Genomic DNA, 11,528 nt, shown 5'->3' with positions numbered 1-11,528 from the left:
TGATATCCATCCTCTCATCTCATTAACTCTCCTAAAAAAAAACCTCTTCGTGGAATAAATATCGGTAACGATTTTTTTTTTAATGGAAATTATTGACATCTGGTTGGCGAGATATTGAGCTACATGAACCAGAAATTAACGAGGTTCATACAGAAATAGTTGTTGTTCTCCATAAACAAAACATGGTGTGAGAGAGAGAGAGAGAGAGAGCATGAACATGTGTCTAGTCTAGAATCCAGCTGTACTTTTTGCGAGCGCCCTATGTGATGTTCGAGTGTGTTACCTGTGAGTATAATGAGACCCTGTTTAGCCTTTTCTCTCCCCACTTCCTGGATTTTCAGACTAACTTGAAAAGGAATGAGAGATTTCCTCCTCTCCGGACACAGCCTGTTGGAGAAAAAGATGAATCGTATTAAGAGGCTGACTTCCAGTCCTTTAGAGGACAGGGGGGTTTGGAGGAGAATAAAGTCCTTTGAGCTCCTCCTTTCCGTGGTGTGTCTGTGATCATGTCTCTCTCACTCGCTTTCTCTCTAGTGATTATTTCCAGCCATCAAAAGGCAGAGTGGGGCCTGGAGAAAGTGGCCGTGCAGGCCGTCTTTCCCTCGCCCTCCCCCCCAGGCTCTGCTTACTCACCACTCGTGAAGGTCAGTGGATGGACTCGTTCACCTCGTCTTCATCAGGCCGCACGGCGCTCGCTTCTCCAGCAAGCAGTGGCTCCACTGCACCTAACGAACGCCCTCACTAAATACCCTTATTAGCCGATGTGCTTTGTACTCTGGAAGTCGTCTTCTTCTATCTGCAGTCCTCTCTCTCTTGTTCTGCGTTGATCTGTAGGTAATATGCTGTGCTGTAGGTGCCTCCTACCTTTATTGAAAAGGCCCCGCGGCCATTTTATGCCAGCAAGATAATTATAAATGTATCCCGTGGCAAAAAAGCAAAACACAACTCCCACATCTCTCCCTTGCCATTTCTCTCTCTCTCTCTCTCTCTCTCTCTCTCTCTCTCTCCCTCCCAGAGCCTCCGGAGCTGATTTCACATTTTCAAAGATATCTCCTAGTGAGGCTGTGGGATTGAAGGCTCATAAATACCTTTATTATAATATAATGGCCACATATTCCCAGCCATTATTTCTCGTGGAGAAAATTAGTTCATCTGTGTGATGAATGCCTGCACACAGTGTTTGGAGCCTTAAATGTTCGCAGATGGAGAATCTCTGGTAGGATAATATCCCAACTGGACACTCTCCAGTGGAATAATACGTCACCGTGGCTTTGTTGGAGTAGAAACACGAGTCAGAATAAATACAAAAAGTGGAGCTCAGCGTCTCTGCTGACGGGTTCTTGTGCTCGACCTTGCTTGAGATGAAGGCAGCGTGCAAAGGAGAAATCCCTGTTCCTTTTGTTTCTGCAGTAACACATACTCCTTAATCCCCCCGTTTTATTTTTATTTTGTGGGAGCCCAAGGCATCTTGTAATAATCCACTTTAAATGTAGAACAGATTGTAACCCAATAAGCTTTGATGACGTCCATTGTGGTTGTGTCAGCTTCATTCAAGATATTCTGGCGGCAGGTTCTTGGATCGTGAAATAACAATTGGAGTTGGATGGCTATAGTGACAAAAGCCAACGCAAACCATTTTTTTTACTCATGTATATTTTCAACTTTTCTAATAATTTCTGTGACTCCTCAAAAATACACACGATGTTTAGCCTCTTGCGTTCTCCAACCTCCATCATGTTAAAGGTGCAATGTGCGAGATGTGGACATTCAAAAGTGAACTGCCATCATCGACAGAATGTGAATAATGTTTAGTGTCTCCTGCTTTTATTTTGAAGTTAACTCCTCATGTGTCTTTACTTCCTGCCTTTTGTTATTTTGTTTTCCCGCCTCTGTGAGGGTCTGCCCCGCCCTCATTACTCACCTGTCTCTCGTCCGCCCTGTCGTCACCTGTGCTGCTCGCTCAGCGAGTATCAGTCCCGATTTCTACACGCCCAGTTCTTCTATTCTGGTTCAGTTGGTCTTCGGTTCTGTTTGGACCTCTGTACCAGTTTGTCTGTTTCCTGCTTATTGTGTTGAACTCTAGTTTCTCAGCTTTTTTTAGTGAAATCTTTGACCCAATCCCAAACTTCACACTCACTTTGAGTGCTCCGGTAAAGTCCGTGAGGGTCGAGGGCTGTCCCGATGTCAAACCATCGAGTGTTTGAGGGCTCTCTTGCAGACCTTTTGAGCCCTTTGTGAACACTTTCCTTCGGCCTGAGCAAATTTCCCACAATTCACATAGCAATGTGACGTTAAACACGGGGCGTACAGAAGGTAAGCAAAGAGGACGACACATGGGCGTTCACCCTGGCAAACTACGTTTACTCAGAAACATTTAGGAGTAAAGATGGAAACATAAGAGCCCATTGAATCAGAAGAAAGGAAGCGGGGATGATATTACACTGATTTATTCATCAAACATTTCATTTTGCCATTATTTGAAACTACTTCTCATCTTGCGCGGAGCGAGCCTGGAACAATTTAAAATCAGGGAGTAAACAATATAAAATAAATACCCACAATTGGACATGATACTTCTCGACGTTGTCATGGTAACGTGGTATGTTGCGGCAAAGAGCTGTCCCATTCGTATTTACAGCGTTCCGAGCCCTCACAGTCTGTCACACTCAGCCATTTAGCGGGTGATGTCAGTCGGTCCCTGAGGGTTTGGGGCCCTTGGAGGTGGGAGGGGGAGGGGGGGAGAGACATTGGATTGGCCCTGTGTCTGCATTTAGGTCCATCCCCTGTCGCCTGCTCTCCAGACCATGACAGGAGGAGGTGAGATGCTGCCTACTATTAGTTCAAAGCATGTGGCCATGCAGGCAATAGCACCTGCACCTGCACCTGCACACTATAGTCTCCAGCCAGGACAGCTGCTCTGTTAGGCTGCACAGTGGTGCTATGAGGTAATGCTAACGGCAGCATGCTAACTTATGCTCACACTAGCTATGCTAATACGCTGATGTTTAGAGCGTATCGCGTTTTGTAACAGTTTAACTCCACGCCTTCCTTTTTGTAATAGTTGTTTTCATCCTGTCACACCATCTCGTCAATCCAACTCCCCTCACCTGCCTCTGATCACCTCGTTAGTCCCTCATTCCCTTCACCTGGTCCTCACGTCCTTCTCACCTGCAGCCCATCCCCTCATTAGTCCCTCACTATTTAGCTCCCTCACTTCCACTTGTCCTCTGCCAGATTGTCTTGTGTTTTCGTGCCAAGTTCTCCACTGTTATTAGAGTATATTCCCGACCTGCTTGTTCTGACCCTGCCTGCCCTGACCTCTGATTCTCTGCCCCTTTTTGGACTTGTTTGCTTCTTCGACTGATCTCCCGGTTTTGACCCAGCCTGTTTTCAACCAAAGACAGTCATCTTTGTTACTCCTGTCTGAGTCGTGCTTTCGGGTCCACTCTAATAGTGTCGTGACACGTTTACCATGCTCACCATTTCAGTTTGGCACACTGTCACGCTTACAACATTTGCAAATGAGCACAAAACAAAGTAGAACTGTGGCGGAGGGACCTGTCATTAGTTTAGCAGGAACTGGTCCTCTTGGAAAAGTCATAATCACCCAAGTTAGTCCACCCATCCAGAAGGGGACGTAGATGTCCGTGTGACATTTCGTGGCAAACCGATAGGTGTAGAGACATTTCACTCAAGATTCTCACTCAAAGGGTCAACCAGCTGGTGGCAGGAGGGATACATGAATTATTTGAATAGCAAAGAGTGAGAGGGGATCAAATGTGTAATCACCCTAGTTGCTTCAAACAAAACACTCTTCAGTTCACTCTCTATCATCAAATGTATTACTTTTAATTCTAAGTGTGTCATTAAGATCCTATCGCTGTACAGTGCATTTCCACACTGATAGAACGGTACAGAAGGAATGCACATGTCAAGAACACCAGATTTGTGTTCCTCCAACCTTCATCCCACCGTCTCCTCACCTCCTGGTGATCGGCCAGTAATATGTGGCAGTGCTCCGTGTGGAGGATTTGTGCTAGTGCAAACATGCTGCACTTTCCATTGTTTATTTATCAGTCAGGCCTTGAGTTATGGTGCACTTGCAGTGAGGAATTTTAGAACCGGACTATGGTCGCTGCAGGCCCCTTGGCATACACTGTACACTGAGAGGGAATCATTTATATTCTACTCCAGAGGTAACAGAAGAACATGAGATTGGGAAACAGCTCAAACACCACTCTGCTTGTGAGGCTCAAGGCGCAGGAGAAAAAAAAGTCAAGCTATATTTTTTTCTCCCTTTTTTCGGGGCTGCAGAGTATATTCAAGCAAGTTCTGTTTTTCTTTTTTTTTCTGTATTTCCTTCTCTTTTTTTCCCCACCAAAAGTCCCCCTAATACGACATACGCTGTGCTCTGGCTTCACGGTCACACGCCGTGCACCTCGGTGGAGGTGTGATGGAATGCCGCGGCTGCGGTGGAAATTTCAGCAGCAATGAGATCTGACCGGCCTGTGAGTGCTATAGGTGCAGCATTCAAACCTGGATTGAAAAAAAGCCCGCGGGGCGTTTTAAGCCATTGAGATAATTGCAAATGTATCCTTAGGCAAAAAACATCAGCAAACATCAGCTCCCCCCCCTCCTCCTCCTCCCTCACTCCAGTCCTCCTTTCTCTCTCTCTCCCCCGCGTTCCCTCCCTCTCTTGGTTGAGAATTAATAAAGGCTACCTTATCCTTGATTAAAAGGTCTCAACTGCACTGTATTGCTCACCGGTCGCGCCCCCCCCCCACGCCATCCTTTCACATGGGTAGACCTGCATGTTAGGAGTCCTCTAATGATTCTGGAGCTTGCCATTCGAGGGCCACCCATCCATCATGGTGGTAAGGCCAACGGCTTTATTATAATACAGAGGACAGACATGCTCTGGGGCTATGTGGGACACAATAGAGGTCTTTCAACAGACCTATAAATACATGATCTGTCAGAGTTGCTGTCCTGAGGGCGCTCTCAGCTCGGCTCTAGCCCTCGGGTCGGCCATCACTTATGCTAAAATATGCGCCAGCCCCCGGGCTACGGCTAAGGCTCAGTTCATTTCAGCCCCTCATCAACCACCACATTCTACCTCCAGCCATGAGAATAAATAAGAACAAGATGAAGAAGAGAAGAAAAAAAAATGAAAAAAGTGATTCATTATGATGGAAAGCAAATACCTTAACGAAACAAACAAATGGAGGGAGTGAAAACAAACAGTGAGAGCCGACCGCCGACTCTCTGGCGGCAGCTGTGTAGGTGTCGCCGAGAGACCGCGCAGGTTTTTTTGATCAGACAACAGACTTCAGCGTCGGGAGAAGCCGGACCATCCAGGATGCATGCTGGGACATTTGTTTTGTTGTTTCCCCGCTGCCACATCCTGACACTCGACACCTGCACCAAATCAAAGGCATTTCTTCTGGATGGGTGTCTTGTTTAGAGGAAGAAGAGGGTGATCCTCCCCTCAGCTCTCCCCTCCAACAACCTGCTTTTGTAAGTATATTTTAAGTGATATATGCAGTGCCTCCTCCTCCTCCTCCTCCTCCTCCTCCCCACCTTATCTCAGGTGAGAATCTCCTCTCAGCGTTGCCCCCGAGCCAAGATCAGCAATCTGGGTGTTGGGTGTGTTCTTTTGGAGATTAGTGCGGATGGAGGCTGTTGCATGTTAGAATAATAAACAGGCAACACTTTAACGCTGCATAATTCTCTATCTCAGCGCCACCTTAATGTATTAAAATCATATTCTTCCTCGGGGCAGAAAACCAGCAGCAGATTATGTCCAGGGCACGGCGAGTGGAAACCCAATGACAAATCCCACCGCTCGCACACACAACGATGATCACCTGGGCGGGAGGCGGCTGGTTACCACGCCTCCCACCAAGTCCTGACATTTCATCTCAGGGAACGACTGGAGCCGTTTGAATTGTTGCTAATGTGAGCCGCGATGTGGTAATGTCAAGTTTCCACCGGGACGCACTTCGCTGTGTCTGCAAACAACTCCTCACTCCAAGCACATGTTCACATCCCGCCCCCCCCCATTTCCCATCCAGACTGCTCCCACTCCAGCAGCCCCCTCTTTGAGTACTCCGAGGGTTATTCAGGTCCCCTTGACAGCCGAGCCAGGTAGGGGGTAGTGTTCATAATAGCTGGTGTTCTCAGCTTTAGGTTTTAGTGCCCCCTCCTTTCACACACACACACACACACACACACACACACACAACTACGCCCCCTGCACCAGTCTCATCCACCCCCAAGCTCTCCCTCCCCAACTCACTCTTCTTCTTCTTCTTCTTCTTCTCCTTCTGCTTCTTCTTCTTGTTCTTCTTCTTGTTCTTCTTCTTCCCCAGATCTCTCTTTGCCACAGCTGCTGCCTCCCGGCCTCGCCTAAAGTCTCCAGGAGGCTTCCCAGCTCCCTCTCCTTTCCCCTGCAGCCAAAAAAGGGAAAGCAGGCGAAGAAGGAAAATAAAACTTCAGGCACACCACGCAAGGCCATCTGGGTAATCTTGTTCAAAAGGCTGCAGGTGATAACTGCAATTTACACAGGCAAAAAAAAAAAGAGAGAAAGAGAAAGAACAGACCTCATTTCCATACCTACAAGCCTTAAGGAGATGAAATTGAATAAACTAAGAATTAGAAAAGAATTACAGTAAAACCAATACGGAATATTCAACATTAGTTCATTTTGTCCTTGTACCACCCCCTTCCTTAAACACACGCACACACACACCTACACACACAAACGCACAACCACATGCACACATGCACTAACACACTCCACTCGAGTATACACACACACACACACACACACACAGCCGAGGGGGAAAACAATATTTGTGATGAAAGCAAATCAAACTGAAATCCAACATGTTAAAGTCAAGTTGATTAGTGTGAAAATGTAAACGCATCTTCAACTGGCATATCCCACAGTCATAAAGATATGTTAATTTGCAACTTAATGGCTGAAAGCGTCATTTTGCTTATATAAACCTTGAAACGTGCTGCATTTTTTGGGGGGGAGTTTTTAAATGCTCCGAAGTAAACATCACCACCAAAACAATAAATGCCCCAATTAAAATACAGGCATGAAGAGAAGTGTCTATTCCCCATTTTGCCCCCGCGGACATATGTACCCAAGCGTGTCCGCGCATTCACCCACACGCAGAAGCATATGCGTGGCGCGCAGCTCGTAAACATCGCGCTCCCACATGAACATATGTGCCGTGTTGTTGAAGATGTAGGTTATCTGGTGTGAGATCCAGGCTACATGTTTATGGCGATACCACTGAGCGCACATGCATGCATGCGTGCGCATGTTTTTGGGGCACAGGAGTAGTCCTACGTTTAGTGTTGCGTAAGTGTGTACGCCAGTGACGCTGTACGGTATAATTAGTGCATCATGTGGTCACGGTCACCGTTCATAATGGCACGCTTGTTATTGGAACATACTGCGCGGATGTGGCATCTTCTACTCTTCCTTCCTCCCGTGCATGCCCCTGCGCTGCATGTCATCTGGCCTGCTTCGCACCCCCCCGGGGGGCAAATCCCATCAGGCTGGCTGTGTCCCGACAGACCCGATGTGATCCGAGTGGCTGACGGGTTTGTCCCCCCCGCTGCCCGCTGACTGGCGTTTTAGCGCCTCCTGTGGACAACTGCCCCCTGTTCAGCGTCCCGCGTCGCCATTCCGCCGCGTCCAGTCGGGGGGGGGGGGAACGCGTTCGCCGCGGTGCCTGGCGACTTTAATCTCCGAGCTCCATCTCGAGTTTCAATTTGGCCGTGGATAATTCGAGTGCAGAACACGGTTAACGTGCTTCACTTCCACTTTTAGTATCCATTTGAATGAGTGCATAAATGTGAACGTGCAATTATGAAACCCCGCTGGAGAGAAACAATGCCCTCTTGGTTCAGTAGCCATGTTACGCGCACGCCGAGGCCTGAGGGGATGCAGAAGGAGTGGGGGTTGGATACCATGAGACTATAGGGCAGCGAGCTTAGCTTCCAGACAGAGGTATACCAACTGGAACGTATACCTACTGTGTGTGTGTGTGTGTGTGTGTGTGCGTGTGTTGCATCCCTGTGTTAACAACAACTCCTCACACATCTGGAGGAAGCAAGTGTCAAACTGAGGAAGCGAGAATGCGGCATAGGGGGAATACGGGCTTGTGGAGGCTCTCTCCGAGCCTCGGTGTGTTTGAATATAATCTAATTGCTTACTAGTGGAGGACAAAATTGTTTCGCCTGCAGGTATAAGTATGGATGGCGCTGATGAGAACTGGTCTGCTATCTCAATCCACCAATCAGCGACGCAGGGCTGCCCCTCAGTCTATACCCTCTTGAGAGAAAAAATCCCGTCTTTCATGTGCTAATGCTGCGTACGTGAGCGTAGCGTGTTTTTCGGTTTACACAATGTGCGTTACGCTCCCAAATCCGTGCGTTGGAGGACGGCGGCAACAGAGAGCATCAGGCTTTTAGCCTTTAATTAAAAACAACAACAACAAAAAGATCAGGGGGATTTTTTTATTGATATTTCCCGGCACACTTCAGGCACAGAAGTCGAAATGCCCCCGAGTGCTCAGTAATGCTTTTTTGATCAATGATTAACTGCTTTAGTCGCCATCGTAGATCACCTTGAGGTGCTACTCGGAAGCTAGTTTGTCTTGTGGCTAAAATGAGCCGCGCGGCATCGGAGGAAATGGCTGCAGCGATGGCTCAGGGAGGACGGTGACGGAGCAATGTCATTATCCGCCTCGTGTGTGCGTTCAAGCAGCAAGCATTTGCTTGAACTCGAGGTAAAAGGTGCAATGAGACGGGTGCCTTCGATCACTAATTTGCTCTGAGTGACCACTGTGGACATGACGGATGGCGTATAGTTTCACTGGAGTGCTCAAACGTTCTCCACGTGAGTAATGTTGCAGCTCTACTGCTTTAAGATGACACATTAGGCAAGCCATTTCTGACATGATGTTTTGACACTGTCAGCTCGGAACATTCTTCCTTCGAAAAGCCCAAGGACATCACCGCCATCTTTCTTTTTTTAAGGAGAAGGGCAAATGTGACCCGTATGCCGCCTGTGATCACTCTAACCGGCTCGCCGACACGAAGGGAGGGGTTTCAGGAGGCCGAGCGGGTCAGGGGTCACTCGAGTCACGTGACGACCCCCCCAGGGCGTTGTTGGGAGTGACGGGGAGACCGAGAAGCCGAGCTGCGGTGTAGCTGCAAGCCCACGGGTGAAAAGGAGGTCAGTGGCCACAGGAAGCAGTGCAAAAGTGCCCGGAGCTCCTGTCCTTAATGAGAGCACTTCCCCTGAGGTGCAGATCCCAGCAGCCTAACTGCCACATGAAAAACTCCAATCTATATAGAGCGCTGCAGGCGCATGAGAGCAGCCATTTTCATGGTCCATTCCCTAAGCCAGGAGCCATCTTGTGAGGTAAATTTTAAAAAACCAAGTATAAAGATGTGCACCTTGGTTATGGGCCAGTGCTCTCCCAACATTCACGCTGCGCTGTGTCACCATCCGTTTGGTTTGAAAGATCCTCGGAAGGCCCCTCCTCCTCCTCCTCCTCCAAAGTATTGCAAATTGATTTATTAATAAAGTTTGTGTGCTGCCGAGGAAGCGGGGCTAATAAAACAGGAGCCCTACAGGGCGAATGAGGGAAATGCATTTGAAAATAAAACTTTGAGTAACTCATTAGATTAAGAAAATTATAAGAATAATAACCCCGAGCGATGCCCCGAGGAGGGAAATCTAATTAACAGGTTTTTCGATTCCTCCATTCAATACATTTGTTAAAAGTGCCGGGGAGCGTTCCATTATCGCCCGCCCTCTCACCTCCGAGACACAGGGTGACAAGAAACCCCGGAGAAACCCGCGGGGCCGGGGAGGGGCCGCCAGCACGGAGCACGCGCAGAACCACACATATGCGCACATGCGGTTTCACTTCAATCCCCCCTGAGTAATGGGCTCTCTGGCCATTCGCACAATACTGGCAGCAAACAAGACGAGAGCCGGAGGGCTACTCAGGCAACGCAATCCCACTCTCCAATGAGGAGGGAACACACACCCATGTGTACTCTGAGCTCTGTATACATGTCCAAATGTTCATATCCTGAAAGGGAACAACAACATGTCTTACATCGGATGGAAACGGCTTTCATCCAGCCGGGGTTTTTTTTTCTTCTTCTTCTTCTCCGTGAGAGCCATCGAGCGGCCCCACCATAGTTTCTTTCTCTCATGTGTTTCCAATCTCCCTATTGGCCTATGGGCTTCGTCCTCGAGGCGGGAGAGGCTTGGAAGGCTATATTTGCTCTGGAACCATTTACCGTGATGCCCTCCTCTCTCCTTTTTCTCCAGACATGGCGGAGAGCCGCCGGCGGTGGGGGGGGGGAGAGAGGGGCTGCATCTCGGGCCCACCTGGTGTGCTGTGTGTGTGTGTGTCGTCATCGTCACCTCCCCCCTCCGGTGCTTAGTGCCTCGCAGGTCTCCAGCTACAGCGACCGCTTTGGAAGGACCTCACAATCTGGAGATCGAGATGGACCGGAGCCAGCTTCCAGAACACCACTCGGTACGGCACCGAGCTGAGGGAATGGATTCGAAGCATATGTGGCCAATTGCATGCTGGACCACAGCTATGTTGTAGCAGCGCCCATTACCATTTACAAGATGGGCATTTTTTTTCAAAAGCAGAGTCGAGATGCTGGGTGAGAAGGAAAGTTCAACTGTATGCTCTGAGTGCACACTGTACTATTCCCGAGTTTATTTCTGGTACCAACAGTTTGCTTCACAGCAGCAACACCTGGAGCTACCACCTCCTGCCATCTAATATTCCTTGAAATAACTTTTGGGATCCATGCAAAGAAGGTGTCAAATGAACTTGTAATCAACCAAGACTGCTAAGGAGATGGTTGATTATGGTGGTTTGGCTGCCTGTGCCAAATTCTGCACGGGCGAAAAAAACTATTTATGTCATATCAGAAAAACTTCTGCTAAGATAAACCCGTAACCCTTAAAAAATGGCATTGGTATATGTCTTTTTCCCCATCAGTTTGGCACTAAACATGTCGGCCTTATGTGTTTGATTTACTACTAAATCGCAGAAAGGTCCGTTCCTGTGTTCTTATAATGATGAATCCCGTTGTCCTGGTGAATTAGGTTCACATTTTGATCAGGATATGAAAAATGACGTGCTGTTTATGTAAGTAGGCTGCCGAGCCACAGCTTGCTGGTGGTTTATACGACTTTAAACAGGCCTAAAAAAAGATATACACTACCGTTCAAAAGTTTGGGGTCATCCAGACAATTTCGTGTCTTCCATGAAAACTCACTTTTATTCATCAAATGAATTGAAAATTGAATAGAACATATAGTCAAGACATTGACAAGGTTAGAAATAATGATTAATATTTGAAGTATTAATTTTGTTCTTCAAACTTCAAGCTCAAAGGAAGGCCAGTTGTATAGCTTATATCACCAGCATAACTGTTTTCAGCTGTGCTAACATAATTGCACA

Source organism: Pseudoliparis swirei, chromosome 8 (genome assembly GCF_029220125.1).
Source record: "Pseudoliparis swirei isolate HS2019 ecotype Mariana Trench chromosome 8, NWPU_hadal_v1, whole genome shotgun sequence".
Lineage (NCBI taxonomy): Eukaryota > Metazoa > Chordata > Actinopteri > Perciformes > Liparidae > Pseudoliparis > Pseudoliparis swirei.
This window is presented reverse-complemented; position numbering follows the sequence as displayed.